This window comes from Carcharhinus amblyrhynchos, unplaced genomic scaffold (genome assembly GCF_965287045.1).
Source record: "Carcharhinus amblyrhynchos unplaced genomic scaffold, sCarAmb.v2.hapA chromosome_204, whole genome shotgun sequence".
Lineage (NCBI taxonomy): Eukaryota > Metazoa > Chordata > Chondrichthyes > Carcharhiniformes > Carcharhinidae > Carcharhinus > Carcharhinus amblyrhynchos.
Window position 1 is genome coordinate 201,727 of NW_027649944.1, and position 24,255 is coordinate 225,981.

General features: G+C 49.4%; 1 protein-coding gene across 4 annotated transcripts in view; it reads left to right on the top strand.

The window, feature by feature from the left end:
* Positions 1-24,255, top strand: part of klhdc3 (kelch domain containing 3) — a 128,689-nt gene that overhangs the window by 15,227 nt on the left and 89,207 nt on the right. For 2 of the 4 annotated variants that reach the window (XR_013885919.1, XM_080183268.1), the window contains exon 1: positions 15,884-16,016. The exons of 1 other annotated variant lie outside the window; for it this stretch is intronic. The gene's annotated coding sequence lies outside the window, so the exon portion shown is untranslated. Of the gene's footprint in view, positions 1-15,883; positions 16,017-24,255 lie in introns of those variants that run through there. One more of the 4 variants, XM_080183270.1, reaches the window with a different exon arrangement.

Here is a 24,255-nt window from a genome sequence, read left to right on the forward strand (position 1 = left end):
CTTCATAGCGAGGGGGATTGAATATAAAAGCAGGGAGGTCTTGCTGCAACTGTACAGGGCACTGGTGAGGCCGCAGCTGGAGTACTGTGTGCAGTTTTGGTCGCCGCACTTGCGCAAGGATATTTTGACCTTGGAGGGTGTGCAGAGGAGGTTCACTAGGCTGATACCTGAGATGAGGGGGTTGGACTATGAAGAGAGACTAAATAGACTGGGTCTGTACTCGTTGGAGTTTAGAAGGATGAGGGGGGATCTTATAGAGATGTATAAGATAATGAAAGGGATGGATAGGGTAGAGGTAGAGAGATTCTTCCCGCTCAGAAAGGACAGCAGGACTAGAGGGCACAGCCTCAAGATAAGGGTGGGGGGGGGAGGTGCAGTTTAGATCAGAGTCGAGGAGGAAGTTCTTCACTCAAAGGGTGGTGAATCTCTGGAATTCTCTGCCTGTTGAAGTGGTGGAGGCTGCCTCGCTAAATATATTTAGAACATAGAACACTACAGCACAAACAGGCCCTTCGGCCCACGAGTTGCGCCGATCACATCAACACCTATCTATAACCCCCAATCCCATAAAACCCCATATACTCATCCAGAAGTCTTTTAAAAGACCCCAGCGAGTTTGCCTCCACCACCACTGACGGCAGCCGATTCCACTCACTCACCACCCTCTGAGTGAAAAACTTACCCCTAACATCACTTCTGTACTTTCCTCCCCGCACCTTAAATCTGTGTCCTCTCGTAGCGACCATTTCAACCCGGGGAAATAGCCTCTGAGAATCCACCCTATCCATTCCTCTCAACATTTTATAAACCTCTATCAGGTCGCCTCTCAACCTTCGTCTCTCCAGGGAAAAGAGACCCAGCTCCCTCAACCTAACTTCATAAGGCATGCCTCCCAGTCCAGGCAACATCCTTGTAAATCTCCTCTGTACCCTTTCAATAGCTTCTACATCTTTCCTATAGTGAGGCGACCAGAACTGCGCACAGTACTCCAAATGAGGCCTGACAAGGGTCTTATAAAGTCATTATTTAAGTCATGGGTAGATAGGTTTTTGACAGGCAAGGGAATTAAGGGTTATGGGGAGAAAGCAGGAAAGTAGAACTGATCCACTTCAGATCAGCCATGATCTTATTGAATTGCGGGGCAGGCTCAAAGGGCTAGATGGCCTACTCCTGCTCCTATTTCTTATGTTCTTATGAGATGCTGAATCTTTGTGTTTCTGGAGTTGCCAGCCTTTCCCCACACCATCGCGCTTCCTGCCCCTGCTTCCTGTCACTGGTGATCTGTATATTTCTCCTGGAACGTGAGTGAATAGAGATTTGAATTGGAGAAACAGAAGTTCTGGTTTAATTACAATAACCCTGCTGCCTGTGCAGAGGAATTTAAAGAGTTTATCCTGTAGAGTTAGCTTAGATAACACTAAAAGAGAGAAATCATTTCCAAGCATTGTGATTTCTGATGTGGTGACCATTTACATTCATTGTCCATTTTTAAACATTTGCTGTTTGAATGTCTAATCTGTACAAATCTCCCCAGATGACCATAATCCGTAAATCCCAGGCTGTGATGGAGTCTCTAACGTGGCAGTGATTTGTTCCCATTGCTTTCTCAGTTATTTATCACAATAAGAGTCAGAAAGTGCTGCAAATAAACAGCAGGGTGGACAAGCAGAGAGAGAGATCAAGGCCATTCAGCCCATCATATCAGGGCTGGCCAGATGAAGCAGCTCCCCAATGAGACCCACTCTCCTGCTCTATCACAATGCCTGCTGAAGTCCAGGTCTGAGGTGTTCAAATCAGGCAACCCTGACCTAAACAGGAAAGCCAGATACAATCCACAGAGATCCATCAAAGATGCCATTAGTACCTAACCCTAACCCTAATCCTGCAAGTGACAGTGAAACAACATGCTTCCAAGGCCCTCCTCCCGTGCTTACTCCTGGCAAATCTCCAATCTCTGGAAAACAAGCTAGACAAACTTAAAACCAGCCTCACTTTTCAAAGGGAACTGTGAGACTGCTGCGTGCTCTGCTTCACGGAGATGTGGCTCACTCCTGCTTCACCGGACAGTGCCCCACAAGCAGAGGGGCTTCTCAATCTGTCGACTGGACTGTACATTGGCCTCAGGCAAGATTAGGGGAGGTGAGGTCTGCCTCCTTAATCAACACCTTGTGGTGCCTACACATAGCTTCACTGGCAACTTTCTGCTCCCCGGACCTTTGATTTGATTTATTATTGTCACGTGTATTCGCATACAGTGAAAAGTATAGTTTCTTGTGCATACCATTCATAGAAAAGGAAAGGAGAGCATGCAGAATGTAGTGTTCCAGCCATAGCTAGGGGCAGAGAAAGATCAACTTAATAAGAACATAAGAACATAAGAAATAGAATAAGAAATGCGAGGTAAGTCCATTCAAAAGTCTGACAGCAGCAGGGAAGAACATAAGAACATAAGAAATAGGAGCAGGAGTAGGCCATCTAGCCCCTTGAGCCTGCCCCGCCATTCAATAAGATCATGGCTGATCTGTCGTCGCTCAGTTCCACATTCCCGCCCTCTCCCCATAACCCTTAATCCCCTCGCTTATCAAAAACCCATCAACCTGCGTCTTAAAAATATTTAGCGAGGCAGCCTCCACCACTTCAACGGGCAGAGAATTCCAGAGATTCACCACCCTTTGAGTGAAGAAGTTCCTCCTCAACTCCGTTCTAAACCGCCCCCCCTTTATCTTGAGGCTGTGCCCCCTAGTCCTACTGTCCTTTCTGAGTGGGAAGAGTCTCTCCACCTCTATCCTATCCATCCCATTCATCATCTTATACGTCTCAATGAGATCTCCCCTCATTCTTCTAAACTCTAACGAGTACAAGCCTAGTTTATTCAGCCTCTCCTCGTAGCTCAACCCCCTCAACTCCGGTGTCAGCCTAGTAAACCTCCTCTGCACTCCCTCCAAGGCAAGCTGTTGTTAAGTCGGTCGGTCTGTGACCTCAAGCCTTTGTATCTTTTTCCCGAAAGAAGAAGGTGGAAGAGAGAATGTCCGGGGTGCGTGGGGTCCTTAATTATGCTGGCCACTTTTCTGAGGCAGTGGGAAGTGTAGACAGAGTGAATAGATGGGAGGCTGGTTTGCGTAATGGATTGGGCTACATTCATGACCTTTTGTGGTTCGTTGTGGTCTTGGGCAGAGCAGGAGCCCATACCAAGCTGTGATACAACCAGAAAGAATGCTGAAATAAACCCCATCACGTAAACCAGCCTCCCATCCATTGACACTTCCCACTGCCTCAGCAAAGCAGCCAGCATAATTCAGGACCCCGCCATGCACCCCGGACATTCTCTCTTCCACCTTCTTCCTTCAGGAAAATGATACAAAAGTCTGAGGTCATATACCAGTCGACTCAAAAACAGCTTCTTCCCTGCTGCTGTCAGACTTTTGAATGGACCTACCTCTTATTAAGTTGATCTTTCTCTCCACCCTCGCTGTGACTGTAACATTGCATCCTGCACTCTCTCCTTTTGTCTGAACGGTATGCTTTGTCTGTATAGCAAGAAACAATATTTTTCACTGTATACCAATATATGTGACAATAAATCCAATCCGAGTTTATTCAGTGGTTTATTATTTATTTTAGAAAGCCAAGTCGGTTGAATTAGATCATCTGATTTTTTTTTCCCCCCGAACTGAAATTAATTATTTTTCGTGTCCTGGCTCTATCTCTGGGATCAGCTAGCGGGGAGCATGAAAACTGACAGTAGGTCAGTAGGGATGTAAAGAGAAAAAGATTCGGAAAGTAGTGGTTTAATCAGACAATGTGAATTTATAAAAGGGAAATCATGCTTGATGAATCTTCTGGAATTGTTTGAGGATGTAACGAGTAGAGCTGACCGAGGAGAACCAGTGGATGTGGTTTATTTAGACTTTCAGAAGGCTTTCGACAAGGTCTCAAATAGCAGATTACTGTGTAAAGTTAAAGCACATGGGATTGCAGGTAATGTGTTGAGATGGATAGAAAGCTGGTTAGCAGATAGGATGCAGAGAGTTGGCATAATTGGGTCTTTTTCTGATTGGGATTCCACAGGGATCTGTTTTGGGACCCCAGCTGTTCACATTATATATTAATGATCTGGAAGAGGGAACTGAATGTACTATCTCCAGATTTACAGATGATACAAAGTTGGGTGGGAGGGTGAGCTGTGAGGAGGATGCAGAGATGTTTCAGTGTGATTTGGACAGGCTGAGTGTGTGGATATCTGCATGGCAGATGCAGTATAATGTGGATAAATGTGAGGTTATCCACTTTGGGAGCAATAATAGGAAGACAATATTATTGGAATGGGTGTAAATTGAGAGAGGTGGATACTCAGCGAGACCTTGGTGTCTTCATGCATCAGCTTACTGCGTGTTGAAAGTATGTGCGCAGGTACAGCAGGCAATAAAGAAGGCAAATGGTATGTTGGCCTTCATAGCGAGAGGATTTGAGTATAGGGATAAGGATGTTTTTCTGCAATTGTACAGGGCGTTGGTGAGGCCACACTTGGAATATTGTGTGCAGTTTTTGTGTCTTTATCTGAGAAGGATGCCCTTACTATAGAGGGAGTACAGTGAAGATTTTAGAAGTTCCGCCTAGTTTCTGTTTCTTTTGACATATAAGATGATGAATAGGATGGATAGGATAGAGGTGGAGAGGCTCTTCCCACTCAGAAAGGACAGTAGGACTAGAGGGCACAGCCTCAAGATAAAGGGGGGGGGTGCGGTTTGGAACGGAGTTGAGGAGGAACTTCTTCACTCAAAGGGTGGTGAATCTCTGGAATTCTCTGCCCGTTGAAATGGTGGAGGCTGCCTCGCTAAATATATTTAAGACGCGGGTTGATAGGCAAGGGGATTAAGGGTTATGGGGAGAGGGCGGGAAGGTGGAACTGAGACACGACAGATCAGCCATGATCTTATTGAATGGCGGGGTGGGCTAGATGGCCTACTCCTGCTCCTATTTCATATGTTCTTATGTTCTTATGACACATAATTACTTGAAAGATTTCTCAGGACTTGCTGCAGCCTGGAAGTTTAAAAGATTCAGCTCACCCCTACACTCTGAGAAACAAAGCTGACCTCTGCTGCGGTGAGAAACTTTAAATTTTAGTCCCCCAGGCTTTCTTTGGAGGTTTTTGAGAGATTTTTCGTCTGTCCTTCTGGAGCTCCTTTTCAGCCCAAAATGCATTTATTACATTTTTCCTCTGTCTTTTATCATTTCAGTTTCTGTTTGCATTTCAGCAAGGTTCTGACATCCCATTGGGAGGGTGACAGATTATTCTGTCTTAAAGAAGTCTCCATTGTCTTCTGTAGGTTACCCCAGAGAGCTGTAGGTGCTCCATCATTGAATACATTTGAGGCAGGGATAGACAGATTTTGGGTCTTGGGATGAAGGGATGTGGGGAATAGGTGAGAAAATGAGGTGTCCAGCCATGAGTGTATTAAACACTCACACTGAAGCATCTCTGCATCTTCCTCATGTTCTATGTTATGTTTAGAACATTCCAGCGCAGTACAGGCCCTTCGGCCCTCGATGTTGCGCCGACCAGTGGAACCAATCTAATGACCCTCTAACCTAAACTATTCCAATGTTATCCATATGCCTATCCACTGACCATTTGAACGCCCTTAAAGTTGGCGAGTCCACAACTGCTGCAGGCAGGGCATTCCACGCCCTTACTACCCTCTGAGTAAAGAACCTACCTCTGACATCCGTCCCATAATTACCACCCCTCAATTTAAAGCTACATCTCTTGGTGTTAGGCAAAAGGTGCAGCTGGTAAATGGGAGGCTTTCAAAAAGTGTGTTAACCAGGGTTCAGGGTAAGTACATTCCTCTTAGAGTGAAGGGCAAGGCTGGTAGAAATAGGAAACTCTGAGTGATTCAGGATATTGAGGCCCTGATCAAGAAGAAGGAGGAGGCACATGACATGTATAGACAGCTGGGATCAAGTGGATCCCTTGAAGACTATAGAGGCTGTAGGAGTAGAGTTAAGAGAGAAATCAGGAGGGCAAAAAGGGGACATGAGATTTATTTGATTGATTTTATTATTGTCACGTGTATTAACATACTGTGAAAAGTATTGTTTCTTGCACACTATACAGACGAAACATATCATTCATAGAGAAGGAAAGGAGACGGTGCAGAATGTAATGTTACAGTCATAGCTAGGGTGTGGAGAAAGACCAACTTAATGCAAGGTAGGTCCATTCAAAAGTCTGACAGCAGTAGGGAAGCTGCTGCTCTTATGTCGGTTGGTACGTGACTTCAGACTTTTGTATCTTTTTCCCAAAGGAAGAAGGTGGAAGAGAGAATGTCCAGGGTGCGTGAGGGGGTCCTTAATTACACTGGCTGCTTTGCCGAGGCAGCAGGAAGTGTAGACAGAGTCAATGGATGGGAGGCTGGTTTGTGTGGTGGATTGGGCTACATTCACAATCTTTTGTAGTTCCTTGCTGATTTGGCAGAGCAGGAGCCCATACCAAGCTGTGATACAACCAGAAAAAATGCTTTCTATGGTGTATCTGTAAAAGTTGGTGAGAGTCGTAGTAGACATGCCAAATTTTCCTAATCTTCTGAGAAAGTAGAGGCGTTGGTGAACTTTCTTAACTATAGTGTCAGCATGGGGCGACCAGGGCAGGTTGTTGGTGATCTGGACACCTGAAAACTTGAAGTTCTCGACTATTTCTATTATTCCTTTGGCAGTTGAGGTAAAAGAGAACCCAAAGAGCTTCTACGTACACATAAAGGGTAAAAGAACATAAGAAATAGGAGCAGGAGTAGGCCATCCAGCCCTTCGAGCCTGCCCCGCCATTCAGTAAGATCATGACTGATCTGTCGTGGCTCTGTTCCACTTTCCCGCCCTCTCCCCATAACCCTTAATCCCCTCTCTTATCAAAAACCCATCAACCCGCGTCTTAAAAATATTTAGCGAGGCAGCCTCCACCACTTCAACGGGCAGAGAATTCCAGAGATTCACCACCCTTTGAGTGAAGAAGTTCCTCCTCAACTCCGTTCTAAACCGCCTCCCCTTTATCTTGAGGCTGTGCCCCCTAGTCCTACTGTCTTTTTTGAGCGGGAAGAGTCTCTCCACCTCTATCCTATCCATCCCATTCATCATCTTATACGTCTCAATGAAAGAGTAACCAGGGAGAGAGTAGGACCTCTTGAGGATCAACAAGGTCACTTATGTGCAGATCCACAAGTGATGGGTGAGATCCTAAATGAATATTTCTCATCGGTCTTGACTGTTGAAAAAGGCATGGATGTTAGGGAACTTGGGGAAATAAATAGTGGTGTCTTGAGGAGTGTACATTTTACAGAGAAGGAGGTGGCGCTGGAACTCTTAAAGCGCATCAAGGTGGATAAATCCCTGGGACTTGATGAAGTGTATCCCAGGACATTGTGGGAGTCTAGGGAGGAAATTGTGGGTTTCCTAGCTGAGATATCATTGATAGTCACGGGTGAGATGCCTGAAGACTGGAGAGTGGCAAATGTTGTGTCTTTGTTTAAAAAAGAGCTGCAGGGAAAAGCCTGGGAACTACAGGCCGGTGAGCCTCACATCTGTGGTGGGTAAATTGTTGGAAGGTATTTTGAGAGACAGGATCTACAGGCATTTAGAGACGCAAGGACTGATTAGAGACAATCAGCATGGCTTTGTGATTGGAAAGTCATGTCTCATGAATTTGATTGAGTTGTTTGAAGGGGTAACCAAGAAGGTAGATGAGGGCAGTGCAGTTGATGTTGTCTACATGGACTTTAGCAAAGTCTTTGACAAGGTATCGCATGGTAGGTTGTTGCATGAGGCGAAAGACATGCTGTTTAGGTGCATTGACCCGAACAGGCACCGAAGTGTGGTGACTAGGGGAATTTCACAGTAACTTCATTGTGGTGTTAATGTAAGCCTTACTTGTGACGAATAAGTAAACGTTAACTTAACTTTAAATCTCACGGGATCCAGGGTGAGATAACGAATTGGATATAAAATTGGCTTGATGACAGAAGAACATAAGAAATAGGAGCAGGAGTAGGCCATCTAGCACCTCGAGCCTGCCCCGCCATTCAATAAGATCATGGCTGATCTGTCGTGGCTCAGTTCCACATTCCTGCCCTCTCCCCATAACCCTTAAACCCCTTGCCTATCAAAAACCTATCAACCCACATCTTAAAAATATTGAGCAAGGCAGCCTCCACCACTTCAACGGGCAGAGAATTCCAGAGATTCACCACCCTTTGAGTGAAGAAGTTCCTCCTCAACTCCGTTCTAAACTGCCCACCCTTTATCTTGAGGCTGTGCCCTCTAGTCCTACTGTCCTTTCTGAGCGGGAAGAGCCTCTCCACCTCTATCCTATCCATCCCATTCAACGTCTTATACGTCTCAATGAGATCTCCCCTCATTCTTCTAAACTCTAACGAGTACAAGCCTAGTTTATTCAGCCTCTCCTCATAGTTCAACCCCCTCAACTCCGGAATCAGCCTAGTAAACCTCCTCTGCACTCCCTCCAAGGCCAAAATATCCTTGCGTAAGTGCGGCGACCAAAACTGCACACAGTACTCCAGCTGCGACCTCACCAGTGCCCTATACAGCTGCAGCAAGACCTCCCTACTTTTATATTCAATCCCCCTCTCTATGAAGGCCAGCATCCCATTCACCTTCCTGACCACCTGCTGCACCTGCAGGCTGGGTTTTTGCGACTCATGCACAAGGACCCCGAGGTCCCCCTGCACCGTCGCATGCTGCAGTTTTTCGCCATGTAAGTAATAGTCCTTCCTACCATTATTCCTACCAAAGTGGACAACCTCACATTTGCCAACATTAAATTCCATTTGCCAGTTCCTGGCCCATTCGCCCAGCCTATCTAGATCCTTCTGCAGACTCTCCACACCCTCCGCACAATTTGCCTTTCCCCCAATCTTGGTGTCATCAGCAAATTTCGACACCCTACACTCGGTTCCCTCCTCCAGATCATCTATATAAATGGTAAATAGCTGAGGCCCCAGCACCGACTCCTGGGGCACTCCACTAGTCACCAACCGCCAATCCGAATAGCACCCATTGACCCCCACTCTCTGCCTCCTATTTGACAGCCAATCCTCTATCCACGCTAACACCCTACCCCCAACTCCATGCCCCCTGACCTTCTGTAATAACCTCTTGTGAGGCACCTTGTCAAGCGCCTTCTGAAAATCAAGAAACACCACATCCACCGGCTCTCCTCTATCCACCGCACTAGACACATCCTCATAGAACTCCAATAAATTCATCAGACACGACTTCCCCTTAACGAAACTGTGCTGCGTCTGCTCTACCAAACAATTCTCCTGAAGATGCCTCGCTATTTTCTCCTTGATCACGGATTCTAACGTTTTTCCGACAACAGACGTTAAACTAACCGGCCTATAATTCCCCGCCTTTTGCCTGCCACCCTTCTTAAACAACGGCGTAACATTAGCCGTTTTCCAATCTTCCGGCACTTCCCCGGAATCCAGCGACGTTTGGAAAATAATCACCAAGGCATCCATTATCACCTCCGCCATTTCTTTCAGAACCCTTGGATGCATTCCATCCAGTCCTGGGGACTTGTCCACAATCAGTCCCTCCAGTCTGTCGAGCACCGCCTCTCTAGTAACAATAATGTCATTCAGGCCCTCCACTCCTACCATCTTTCCATCACTAACACCCGGCAAATTATTCACGTCCTCCTCCGTGAAGACCGAAACAAAAAAGTTATTCAAGGCCTCAGCCATTTCCCCATCCCCTACCACTAAGTCCCCCCTCTCATCCTCTAAGGGTCCAATGTTCACCCTAGCCAGCCTCTTCCTTTTTATATATTTATAAAAACTCTTACTATCCTTTTTTATATTAAGCGCTAGCCCAGCTTCATAGTTTATCCTACCCTTCTTTATCAACTTCTTTTGTCATTCTTTGTTGACATTTAAACCTCTCCCAATCCTCTTCTCGCCCACTACTCTTAGCTACTCCAAACGCCTCCGCTTTTAATTTAACACTTTCCTTTACCTCCTTCGTTATCCACGGCTGATTATCTCTCCTCCTACGATCCTTTTTAACCATCGGAATAAATTTCTGCTGAGCACCAAGAAAGATCTCCTTAAAGATCCTCCACTGTTCCTCAGCAGACCTACCTTCCAATGCGCTCCCCCAGTCAACATTCGCCAATTCCTCTCTCATCTTACCATACTCCCCTCTGTTCAAACAAAGGACGCGTGTCCGGGAACCCACTTTCTCCTCCTCCACCATACAATGATCACTCTTCCAAGAGGATCCTTCACTACAAGGTCCCTAATTCTACCCGCCTCATTACATAACACCAGATCCAAGATAGCTCGCTCCCTCGTCGGCTCCAACACACACTGTTCAAGGAAACTATCCCGGCAGCATTCCAAGAACTCCTCCTCGAGCCCACCGCGTCCAACGTGGGTCAACCAATCAATACGTAGATTGAAATCCCCCATAATTTTCACCGTCCCATTCCTGCACGCCGCATTTATTTGCGCGTTAACAGCCCGCCCCACCTCCAGATCATTATTTGGGGGCCTATAAACGACACCCACCAGCGTCTTCCTCCCTTTGCTGTTCCTAATCTCCACCCACAACGATTCCACTTTCTGCTCTTTGGTTCCTATATCATCCCTTACTACCACCCTGATGCTATCCTTAATCAGCAGAGTTCCCCCCCCACTTTTTCCTCCTGCTTATCCTTCCTAAACACTTGATACCCCTGGACATTCAGCTCCCAGTCCCTGTCACCTTGCAGCCACGTCTCTGTAATGGCCACCAGATCATCTCCATTTGTGCTGATCTGCGCCACCAGCTCATCCACTTTATTCCGAATGCTTCGTGCATTCAGATAAAGTGCCTTCATCCCAGCCTTCACCTGTACCGTATTTGCCAGAACGCCACCAACCATACTCACGCCCCTTACTCCTTTTATTATTGGGACATCCTTGGCCTCCTCCCTTACCTGCACCCTCTCCTTAACTTTAGACCCCGTAATGTCACCTACCCTCGCGGACCCCCCACCCCCAATTAGTTTAAAGCCCTGTCTACAGTCCTATTTACATGATTCGCCAGGACTCTGGTCCCAGCACGGTTCAGACCAACCCCATCCCACCCGAACAGGTCCCACCTGCCCCAATACTGATGCCAATGCCCCATAAATTCAAACCCATTCCTCCCACACCAATCCCTGAGCCACCCATTCACTTCCTTAATCTGATCAACCTTACGCCCGTCTGCACTCGGTTCAGGCAGTAGTCCGGAGATAACCACCTTGTCGGTTCTACTTTTTAATTCCATTCCCAGCTTTTCAAACTCCCTCCCCAGATCCTCAGTTTGCATTTTGCCTACGTCGTTGGCACCCACATGTACTACAACGACCGGATTCTCACCCTCCCAATCCAGGTTCCTCTGCAGCCCAGATGCGACATCCTGGACCCGAGCATCAGGCAGACAACACACCCTTCTGTGCACTTTGTTATTGTGACAAAGGACAGTGTCAATACCCTTAACCACACTATCCCCAATCACTACTATGTTCCTTTTCACCTTCTCTTTGCCTATGACCTGTGTCTGCATCACTGTACTGTGTGCAGTTTGCTCACCAACCTCACTGCCCTCGTTCTTGTCCACACTGGAAGCAAGAACCTCAAACCTGTTATGCAGATTGAGAGGCTGAGGCATTTGGTCCCCACCCTCCTTCCTCTCAGCAGCCCCCTCCTGTTCCTGACCCTTAGAGTTAGCCAGTCTAGGGGGGGGTGGATGTCTCTTGCACCCCATTGTCAATGGCACCCTCCCTCCCGCTGATGAGCCTCAGTGTCTGAAGCTCAGAGGCCAGCTCATCTACCTTGAGCTGGAGCTCCTCCAGCAACCAGCACTTACTGCAGACATGGTCACATGGATGGACCCTGGGGTCCACCAGCTCCCACATCATACAGAAACAGCGCACCACATGCCCCTCCATCATTCATAAGAACATAAGAACATAAGAAATAGGAGCAGAAGTAGGCCATCTGGCCCTCCGAGCCTGCCCCGCCATTCAACAAGATCATGGCTGATCTGTCGTGGCTCAGTTCCACTTTCCCGCCCTCTCCCCATAACCCTTAATCCCTTCTCTTATCAAAAACCCATCAACCCGCTTCTTAAAAATATTTAGCGAGGCAGCCTCCACCACTTCAACGGGCAGAGAATTCCAGAGATTCACCACCCTTTGAGTGAAGAAGTTCCTCCTCAACTCCCTGTAGTAATATTGAACGAATTCAACACAAACTTACCTGGCCCTTTTCTCCAAAGCCCTTTGATCCTAAGCCCTGGTATCTCACTCTGCTGCCCACTGTCTACACCAGGCCTCCTTTTAAACCTGGCGCTGTTTAAAAGCCTGCTTACCCACAAATCCCTGCTATCCACTCCCTTTGAATTCTTAAAGCGGTAAACACAAAAAGCCCGCGAAAATGCTTTTAAATAATTTAAACAGTTCTACAAGGCTTCTACAAGAAGCCAGAGGGTGGTTGTAGGGAGTTGTTTTTCAAACTGGAGGCCTGTGACCAGCGGTGTGCCTCAGGGATCAGTGCTGGATCCACTGTTATTTGTCATTTATATTAATGATTTGGATGAGAATATAGGAGGCATGGTTAGTAAGTTTGCAGATGACACCAAGATTGGTGGCATAGAGGACAGTGAGGAAGGTTATCTAGGATTGCAACAGGATCTTGATCAATTGGGCCAGTGGGCTGACAAATGGTAGATGGAGTTTAATTTAGATAAATGTGAGGTGATGAATTTTAGTAGATGGAACCAGGGCAGGACTTACTCAGTTAATGGTAGGGCGTTGGGGAGAGTTACAGAACAAAGAGATCTAGGGGCACAGGTTCATAGCTCCTTGAAAGTGGAGTCACAGGTGGACAGAATGGTGAAGAAGGCATTCGGCATGCTTGGTTTCATCGGTCAGAACATTGAATACAGGAGTTGGGACGTCTTGTTGAAGTTGTACAAGACATTGGTAAGGCCATACTGTGTACAGTTCTGGTCACCCTATTATAGAAAGGATATTATTAAACTAGAAAGAGTGCAGAAAAGATTTACTAGGATGCTACCGGGACTTGGTGGATTGAGTTCTGAGGAGAGGCTGGATAGACTGAGACTTTTTTTCTCTGGAGTGTAGGAGGCTGAGGGGTGATCTTATAGAGGTCCATAAAATAATGAAGGGCATAGATCAGCTAGATAGTCAATATCTTTTCCCAAAGGCTGGGGAGTCTGAAACTAGGGGGCAGAGGTTTAAGGTGACAGGGGAGGGATACAAAAGTGTACAGAGGGGCAATTTGTTTATGCACAGGGTGGTGTCTGGAACAAGCTGCCAGAGGTAGTAGTAGAGGTGGGTACAATTTTGCCTTTTAAAAAATGTTTTGACGTTAGATGGGTAAGATGGGTATAGAGGGATATGGGCCAAATGCAGGCAATTGGGGCTAGCTTAGTGGTAAAAACTGGGTGGCATGGACATGTTGGGCTGAAGGGCCTGTTTCCATGCTGCAAACCTCTGACTCAGTGCTCTCATAATGTGTGACCTTCCACCCTTCCCTGAGATCTGCAGGCAGTCTCCTCAAACTGCAAAATTTGAGCATAAGTTGTTTGTGCTTCTGTGTATTCTTCCATCCAGTGCTCCAGTTTGGATACTCCACAGCTCTGTTGCCTGCTGTTCCAAAGTCTAAAACTGCAGAGGCTCAAAACCTGAACCCAAATCAGAACACTGTCTGACTGGAGCGGACAAAGTGTGAGAGAGCATTCACCTTAATCACAAACACTTCCTAACAGTCAATATTAAACAGTGACACACAGCCCAGTTTCAAAGAACTGGAGCTTTAGATTAATGATTAATTAGCCCGGCTTACTATTAACTCATTACCTCCTGTATATGTACCGCTGGAGCAAGATGGTTTTGTGTTGGGATTCCAGGGAATTCCCACCTCACTCTCCATCCAGGGAGGCAGTGGAATTGTCAGGAAGGCCTCCAGGAAGACTGAAGATTTATTTCTGCTCCCACATTATCAGAGGGACAGTGTGTGGGTGATTTGCCTTGTCAGAGGGAGTGTGTGTGGGGGAGTGCTGCCTTGTCAGAGGGACAGTGTGTGGGGGAGTGTGTGTGTGTGGGGGGTGGGGGGGGGAGTGCTGCCTTGTCAGAGGGACAGTGTGTGGTGGGGGAGTGCTGCCTTGTCAGAGGGAGAGTGTGTGGGGGAGTGCTGCCTTGTCAGAGGGACAGTGTGTGGGGGAGTGCTGCCTTGTCAGAAGGAGAGTGTGTGGGGGAGTGCTGCCTTGTCAGAGGGACAGTGTGTGGGGGAGTGCTGCCTTGTCAGAAGGAGAGTGTGTGGGGGAGTGCTGCCTTGTCAGAGGGAGAGTGTGTGGGGGAGTGCTGCCTTGTCAGAGGGACAGTGTGTGGGGGAGTGCTGCCTTGTCAGAGGGAGAGTGTGTGGGGGAGTGCTGCCTTGTCAGAGGGACAGTGTGTGGGGGAGTGCTGCCTTGTCAGAAGGAGAGTGTGTGGGGGAGTGCTGCCTTGTCAGAGGGACAGTGTGTGGGGGAGTGCTGCCTTGTCAGAGGGACAGTGTGTGGTGGGGGAGTGCTGCCTTGTCAGAGGGAGAGTGTGTGGGGGAGTGCTGCCTTGTCAGAGGGACAGTGTGTGGGGGAGTGCTGCCTTGTCAGAGGGACAGTGTGTAGGGGGGAGTGCTGCCTTGTCAGAGGGAGAGTGTGTGGGGGAGTGCTGCCTTGTCAGAGGGACAGTGTGTGGGGGGGAGTACTGCCTTGTCAGAGGGAGAGTGTGGGGGGGAGTGCTGCCTTGTCAGAGGGAGTGTGTGTGTGTTTGTGTGTGGGGGGTGGGGGGGGAGTGCTGCCTTGTCAGAGGGACAGTGTGTGTGGGGGAGTGCTGCCTTGTCAGAGGGAGAGTGTGTGGTGGGGGAGTACTGCCTTGTCAGACGGACAGTGTTTGGGGGAGTGTGTGTGTGTTTGTGTCTGGGGGGTGGGGGGGGTGGTGTTGCTGCCTTGTCGGAGGGACAGTGTGTGGGGGGGAGTAGATGGAGAGTTGGGGATTGGGTGCAGTGTTGAAGGTTACAGAGCTCTGTTGCAGTCAGTCTGGGGAAGGTTACAGAGCTCTGTTGCAGTTAGATTCAGTATTTACCAATATTCACATCTGAATCAACAGGTGGAAAGTGCTGAGCTGGTTATTTTTACATTGCTTATTGTGGGAGCTGGTTTCCTTAAAGTATTAAATTGATACTCTGGGAAGAGTGGCAAAGTGTTATAAAAATCTGAGAGCTTTCTTTTCCCTATCCTGCCATAACATTGGTTCAGTGGGTCAGTGTGTGCACAGTTTGAACTCTCAGCTATGCTGTGTATTTCCTGTTATTAGAAAGCTGCTTTGACATGAACCATACAGTTTAAAAGGCACTCGGAACTCTGCCCGCTCTCTGCTGAATCCAAAGACTTGTTTGGCTGCACGAGAGTGTTATGGGGTGGTTTGGAGAGCTGTGGCACAGTGGGGAACGCTGTCTGATTTGAGTATTCTAAAATCTACCTGTGCCCTGCCATCCCGGACAAACTGAATCAACACTTTGCAGTTTCCTCAAACAATTACTAAGGGCAGCTCACTCTCGGCACGAGTGTTCAAAGATAAAAATAAAAAGGGCAACCTTTGACACTGGTTATTCTGAGGGAGCTGGCAATGACAGTGTCACTACTTTTCAGAAAACATTGATAAATGTCAGTGAGCTCTGACCCCCTCTTCCTGATTGGCCAGGAACACTTGTTACTCGCTGTTCTGGAAATAGTGCAGCTTGTTTGGGACACCAGAAAGGCAGCAGATGTTTACTGTTGAGAAGGAGTGAATGTGTTTAGGGTTCTGTACAGCATCGGGTGAGTGCTGTGGCTTCCATTCCACCCTCGTACACACATACCAGGAGAAAGAGGTTCTGAAATTCTAATTTACAACATCGGCCCACACAGTAAGTAACTGATTTGTGGGTTTTCCAAGATCCCTGAACCCAGGGAATAGCATGCCGTTCCCTCCCTCTCGGTCCCTGTCACTAGCTGCTCGTGGCATTGGGAACTGTCAGAACTGGCTGTGTGTGGTAGTTCATTGCTTATTGGCTAGCACCAATTCCCACTCTCAGCACACTGTTGTTTTACTTTAGAAAAGTAAGAGACGCATGTTTAACCTGTCCAATCACTGAAGTACTTTATAGTGTGGTCGCTGCTGTAATGTGGGAACCACAGTACGATAAGCTCCACAAAACAGCCACATGACAATAAACTGATGTGATGCTGATTTGAAATATTGACGTGAACCCAGGAAGAACTTCTCGGCTCTACGAGAGAGTGCCCTGCAATCTTTCACCATCCAGGCTAGCCGATGGAGCCTTGGATTACCATCACACCTGACAGAAAGCCCCTCCAACAGTGCAGCATTGCCACAGCACTGCCCTGGAATGTCAACCTGGATTTCTGCATTCCAGCCTTTCAATAAGAATCCAGAGCCTTGTAACTCAGAGATCAGCCATAGCCAAAGAACAAAGTACAGGACAGGAACAGGCCCTTCAGTCCTCCAAGTCTGCGCCGATCCTGCTAACTAAAAACCTTCTGTCCTTACTCAGTCCGTATCCCTCTATTTCCTCCTGATTCACCTATCCATCCAGATACCCCTGAAACATTGCTGCTTTGAGGCCTGGTTGACTCTCTACCCTGACCCTGTTTAATTTCTATGTCTGATCAAAAATGGCACGTAAAACTTGGAGAAGTTTAAATCTAGTTGTTTGTGTGGTGCAGGCTCAGGGACTGTAACCTCACCACAAGATGCTCAATCCTTCAGTGATTTGGGTTAAAGCAGCTTCTCCAGAATGCCACAAATTACACTCCCAACACCAGGCCTGATGCTCGATCACATAACCATGAGGGGGCTCGGTCTGGCCGGGGCGGGGGGCAGCCACTGAGGGGGTGGGGGACTGGGGAGGGTCTCTGCAGGGCCAAGGGGGGGATTGGGGAGGGTCTCTGCAGGGACGGGGGGATTGGGGAGGGTCTCTGCGGGGACGGGGGTGGGAATTGGGGAAGGTCTCTGTGGGGCTGGGGGGGTTTGTTGGGGAGGGTCTCTGCGGGGGTGGGGGGGGGTGTTGGGGAGGGTCGCTGTGGGGCTGGGGGGGGGTGTTGGGGAGGGTCGCTGCGGGGCTGGGGGGGGTTTGTTGGAGAGGGTCTCTGCGGGGCTGGGGGGGGGTGTTGGGGAGGGTCTCTGTGGGGCTGGGGGGGTTGTTGGGGAGGGTCTCTGCGGGGCTGGGGGGGGGGTGTTGGGGAGGGTCTCTGTGGGGCCGGTGGGGGGTGTTGGGGAGGGTCGCTGCGGGGCTGGTGGGGGATTGGGGAGGGTCGCTGCGGGGCTGGGGGGGGGTGTTGGGGAGGGTCGCTGCGGGGCTGGGGGGGGTGTTGGGGAGGGTCGCTGCGGGGCTGGTGGGGGATTGGGGAGGGTCTCTGCGGGGCTGGGGGGGGGTGTTGGGAAGGGTCTCTGCGGGGCTGGGGGGGGTTGTTGGGGAGGGTCTCTGCGGGGCTGGGGGGAGGATTGGGGAGGGTCTCTGCGGGGCTGGCAGGAGGATTGGGGAGGGTCTCTGCGGGGCTGGGGGGGGGTGTTGGGGAGGATCTCTGCGGGGCTGGCAGGAGGATTGGGGAGGGTCTCTGCGGGGCTGGGGGGGTTGTTGGGGAGGATCTCTGCGGGGCTGGGGGGGGTTGTTGGGGAGGATCTCTGCGGGGCTGGGGGGGGTTGTTGGGGAGGATCTCTGCGGGGCTGGGGGGGGAATTGGGGAAGGTCTCTGCGGGGCTGGGGGGAGGATTGGGGAGGATCTCTGCGGGGCTGGGGGGGGTTGTTGGGGAGGATCTCTGCGGGGCTGGGGGGGGGTGTTGGGGAGGATCTCTGCGGGGCTGGGGGGGGTTGTTGGGGAGGATCTCTGCGGGGCTGGGGGGGGAATTGGGGAAGGTCTCTGCGGGGCTGGGGGGAGGATTGGGGAGGATCTCTGCGGGGCTGGGGGGGGTTGTTGGGGAGGATCTCTGCGGGGCTGGGGGGGGGTGTTGGGGAGGATCTCTGCGGGGCTGGGGGGGGTTGTTGGGGAGGATCTCTGCGGGGCTGGGGGGGGTTGTTGGGGAGGATCTCTGCGGGGCTGGGGGGGGGTGTTGGGGAGGATCTCTGCGGGGCTGGGGGGGGTTGTTGGGGAGGATCTCTGCGGGGCTGGGGGGGGGTGTTGGGGAGGATCTCTGCGGGGCTGGGGGGAGGATTGGGGAGGATCTCTGCGGGGCTGGGGGGGGTTGTTGGGGAGGGTCTCTGCGGGGCTGGGGGGGGTTGTTGGGGAGGATCTCTGCGGGGCTGGGGGGGGTTGTTGGGGAGGATCTCTGCGGGGCTGGGGGGGGTTGTTGGGGAGGGTCTCTGCGGGGACGGGGGGGGATTGGGGAGGGTCTCTGCGGGGCTGGGGGTGGGGTGTTGGGGAGGATCTCTGCGGGGCTGGGGGTGGGGTGTTGGGGAGGATCTCTGGGGGGGGGTGTTGGGGAGGGTCTCTGCAGGGACGGGGGGGATTGGGGAGGGTCTCTGCGGGGCTGGGGGGGGTGTTGGGGAGGGTCTCTGCGGGGCTGGGGGGGGATTGGGGAGGGTCTCTGCAGGGACGGGGGGGGATTGGGGAGGGTCTCTGCAGGGACGGGGGGGGATTGGGGAGGGTCTCTGCAGGGACGGGGGGGGATTGGGGAGGGTCTCTGCAGGGACGGGGGGGGATTGGGGAGGGTCTCTGCAGGGACGGGGGGGGATTGGGGAGGGTCTCTGCAGGGACAGGGGTGGGGGGGCAGAATTGGGGAGGGTCTCTGCCGGGGGGTGCGGGGGTGGAATTAGGGTGAGTTTCTGTAGGAGTGAGCTGCTAAGGGTGTATTTTCCCTCTTATCAGACACATTTTAAATCCATTTAGCATTTCAAGATGTTTAAAAGGGAGTAGCAGCATGTGTTTAGCTGCCTGCCCTCTGCTGCCACCATGTTTACTGGGAATACAGAGAGAATATTACTTTATAATGTAGCAGTGAATCTCTGCTGTGGATGCTTTGCCTGATGTTTCCCTGTTGTTTCATTAATAATTTATTTTTTTCTGGAAACTGTTGTGTGACATACTGAGTGTTTCAGAAGATTCTCATTGTTCAACCAATCCATCACCCTGCTGCTGTTAACCTGGTCCCATTACCCCCATCACCCTGCTGCTGTTAACCAGGTCCCATTACCCCCATCGCCCTGCTGCTGTTAACCAGGTCCCATTACCCCCATCACCCTGCTGCTGTTAACCAGGTCCCATTACCCCATTACCCCATCGCCCTGCTGCTGTTAACTAGGTCCTATTACCCCCATCGCCCTGCTGCTGTTAACCAGGTCCCATTACCCCATCGCCCTGCTGCTGTTAACCAGGTCCCATTACCCCCATCACCCTGCTGCTGTTAACCAGGTCCCATTACCCCATTACCCCATCGCCCTGCTGCTGTTAACCAGGTCCCATTACCCCCATCGCCCTGCTGCTGTTAACCAGGTCCCATTACCCCATCGCCCTGTTGCTGTTAACCAGGTCCTATTACCCCCATCGCCCTGCTGCTGTTAACTAGGTCCCATTACGCCCATCACCCTGCTGCTGTTAACCAGGTCCCATTACCCCCATCGCCCTGCTGCTGTTAACCAGGTCCCATTACCCCCATCACCCTGCTGCTGTTAACCAGGTCCCATTACCCCCATCGCCCTGCTGCTGTTAACCAGGTCCCATTACCCCCATCACCCTGCTGCTGTTAACCAGGTCCCATTACCCCCATCACCCTGCTGCTGTTAACCAGGTCCCATTACCCCCATCACCCTGCTGCTGTTAACTAGGTCCCATTACCCCCATCGCCCTGCTGCTGTTAACCAGGTCCCATTACCCCATTGCCCTGCTGCTGTTAACCAGGTCCCATTACCCCATCGCCCTGCTGCTGTTAACCAGGTCCCATTACCCCCATCACCCTGCTGCTGTTAACCAGGTCCCGTGGGTCCCGTGGGTCCTGTCACCCCTACTCTTCTCCAACCCTTTGAAAGAAGGGGCAACATCCCATTAACCTTCCTGCTGCTTCTCTGTGCTAGCTTTCTGTGTTTTTGCACAAGTACCCTCACATCCCTTTGTGTTGCAACTTTTTGCAGTTTTTCCCATTTAAATAACTCTTTTCTTTTGTTCTTCCTTCCAAAGTGAACAACTTCATACTTTTCCACATTATGTTCCATTTGCCAATGTTTTGCCCATTAATATCTCTCTGCAAGAGGGATACGAGCAGTTTACAACTCACCTTTCTGCCTATTTTTGTGCCATCTGTAAATTTGGCTACATTACATTTGCTTCCTTCCTCCAAGTCATTCTATTTGTGGTGCGAGCCCTGATCCCTGTGGAAACCCCACTGCACTCGAACAGAACAGGACAGTAGTGAACGGAGCCTGCACTGCCAGGCTGAAACCTGATTCTGCCTGTTGTCTAATTGACTAGCTTCAGCTGAGTGTCAGTAAACTCCTGTTTAAAACTGCAATTAAAAATCAACTTTTGATTAATTCTAAATTAAAGATCAAATTAGACTTTGGATTGAAATTAGCCCTTAAATTAAATCATTCTTCAAAATTTAGCCCTTGAGTTTTCACCAAACTGTAGCTGCACCTAATATAACAAGGCAGGACTCCAGGAGAACTATTGATGGGTGAACAGCTAAGGATCAGGCTAAGCCTGGTATTCTCAAATTTATGGAGAAGGATAGAGACAAGACAGTGCAACCATGATTCAACTAAAGATGAGAGATTCCAGAAATGGCCCAAGCTGGGTTCCAGGAATTGCTGTAACCAAGATGGACCATTGTCTTATGAAATGAGAGTTTTGAGGAAACATGGACCATTTGTGTGGAGGTGAGCTGATCCAAGAGCCAGCATTACCTAACGCCTGATGGGTTGTTGTCAGCTGGAAGTGTTTTTGGCTGTCTGGGGAGTGAAATGTCCAATTGGACCATAACAGATGCAAATTGTTCCGACTGGAACACAGGAGGTTGCAACATCTGCACCAGTGGAGAGAACGAGAAGGAGGCTTTCCATAGATAATCCGCCAGCAAAAACATCGCAGTTACTGCAGCTTCACTCCTCTCTCAAGGAATCACCACACAAACTAGCTTTTGGACAGACAGAATAAAAATGTCCATTTTTGAAAATAATGGGGAACTGATTTGATTTATTGTTGTCACATGTATTAACATACAGTGAAAGATATTGTTTCCAGCACGCTATACAAAGTCATAGAACATAGAACATAACAGCACAGAACAGGCCCTTCGGCCCACGATGTTGCGCTGACCAGTTAAAAAGCAATGACCCTCTAACCTAAACCAAACCCTTTCCATCCATAAACCTATCCACGGATCTCTTAAACGCCCCCAAACTAGGCGCATTTACAACTGCAGCAGGCAGGGCATTCCAATCCCTCACCACCCTCTGGGTAAAGAACCTACCCCTGACATCCGTCCTATAACTACCACCCCTTAATTTAAAGCTATGCCCCCTCATGCTAGCTTTCTCCATCCGAGGAAAAAGGCTATCACTGTCCACCCTATCTAAACCTCTAATCATCTTATATGTTTCAATAAGGTCCCCTCTAAGCCGCCTTCTTTCTAACAAAAGCAATCTCAAATCCCTCAGTCTCTCCTCATAGGACCTCCCCTCCATACCAGGCAACATCCTGGTAAACCTCCTCTGCACCCTCTCCAAAGCCTCCACATCCTTCCTATAATGTGGGGACCAGAACTGCACACAATACTCCAAGTGCGGCCGCACCAGAGTTTTGTACAGTTACAACATGACGCTGCGGCTCCTAAATTCAATCCCCTACCAATAAACGCCAAGACGCCGTATGCCTTCCTAACAACCCTATCTACTTGATTCCCAACTTTCAGGGATCTATGTACACATACACCTAGATCCCTCTGTTCATCCACACTATTCAGAGTCCTACTGTTAGCCCTATACTCTACACATCTGTTATTCCTGCCAAAGTGAATTACCTCACACTTTTCCGCATTAAACTCCATCCGCCACCTCTCGGCCCAGCTTTGCAACTTGTCCAAGTCTCCCTGCAAACTAAGACACCCTTCCTCACTATCTACCACACCTCCGACTTTGGTGTCATCAGCAAATTTACTAATCCACCCAACTATACCCTCATCCAGATCATTTATAAAAATTACAAACAGCAGTGGCCCCAAAACAGATCCCTGAGGCACACCACTCGTAACTGAATTCCATGACGAATACTTACCATCAACCACCACCCTCTGTCTCCTATCCGCCAGCCAATTCCTGATCCAATTACCTAAATCACCCTCAATCCCATACATCTGCATTTTCTGCAGAAGCCTTCCATGGTGAACCTTATCAAACGCCTTACTAAAGTCCATATATACCACGTCCACTGCCTTACCCCCATCCACCTCTTTGGTCACTTTCTCAAAAAACTCAATAAGGTTAGTAAGGCACGACCTACCCTCCACAAAACCATGCTGACGATCTCCAATCAATTCATTACTCTCCAAATAACTATAAATCCTATCCCTAATAATTTTTTCTAAAACCTTGCCCACAACAGAAGTGAGACTCACCGGTCTATAATTCCCGGGGAAGTCTCTGTTCCCCTTCTTAAACAATGGGACAACATTCGCTATCCTCCAATCTTCTGGCACTATACCTGTGACCAACGATGACCTGAAGATCAGAGCCAGAGGCTCTGCAATCGCCTCTCATAGAGGTTTACAGCATGGAAACAGAAGTTCTCATCCCTTTCTATTTCATCTCTGTTGATGTAGACAGGGGCATGTTCTCCTTTATGCTTCCTGAAGTCGATGAAAATGAATTTCCTTCGTCTTGTTGACATTGAGGGAGAGATTATTATTGCCGCACCAGTTCACCAGATTCTCGATCTCATTCCTGTACTCTGTTTGAGATCCAACCCACTACAGTGGTGTCATCAGCAAACTTGAAAATCAAATTGGAGGGGAATTTGCCGCACAGTCACAGGTGTATAAGGAGTATAGTAGGGGGCTGAGAACACAGCCTTGTGGGGCACCGGTGTTGATTGTGGAGGAGGTGGTGTTGCGGATCTTTACTGATTGTGGTCTGTGAGTTAGGAAGTTCAGGATCCAGTCACAGAGGGAGGAGCCGAGGCCCAGGCCACGGAGTTTGGAGATGAGTTTTGTGGGAATGCTGGTGTTGAAGGCTGAGCTGTAGTCAATAAATAGGAGTCTGACACACATGCCCTTGTTATCTAGGAGTTCCAGGGTTGAGTGCAGGGCCAGGGAGATGGTGTCTGCTGTGGACCTGTTGCTGTGGTAGACAAACTGTAGTGGATCCAGGTAGTCCAGGAGGCTGGAATTGATTTGTGCCAGGGCTAGCCTTTCGAAGTACTTCATAATGATGGATGTCAGAGCCACTGGCCGATGGTCATTAGGACACGCTGCTTGGTTTTTCTGAGGTACCGGGATGATGGTCATCTTCTTGAAGCAGATAGGGACCTCAGATTGTCGCAGAGAGAGGTTGAAAATGTTTGTGAATACCCCCGCCACCTGATCCGTGCAGGGTCTGGGTGGACATCCGGGTATCCCATCCGGGCCCGTCACTTTCCATGGGTCGACCTTCGAGAAAGCTGCTCTGACATCTGCAATGGTGACCCCCAGATAAAGATTCATCCAGGGTCGAGGGCCCACTCTCGCTGACCTCAGAGTCACTGAGTCATAGATGTTTACAGTATGGAAACAGGCCGTTCAGCTCAACCTGTCCATGCTGCCCTTATTTTTTTTTAAAACCCCTAAACTAGTCCCAATTGCCCGCATTTGGCCTTTATCCCTCTATGCCCATCTTACCTATGTAACTATCTGAATGCTTTTTAAGAGATAAAATTGTACCCACCTCTGCTACTGCCTCTGGCAACTTGTTCCAGACACTCCCGAACCTCTGTGTAAAAAAAATTGCCCCTCTGGACCCTTTTCTATCTCTCCCCTCTCACCCTAAACCTCTGCCCTCTAGTTTTAGACTCCCCTACCTTTGGGAAAAGATATTGACTATCTAGCTGATCTGTGCCCCTCATTATTTTATAGACCTCTATAAGATCACTCCTCAGCCTCCTACGCTCCAGAGAAAAAAGTCCC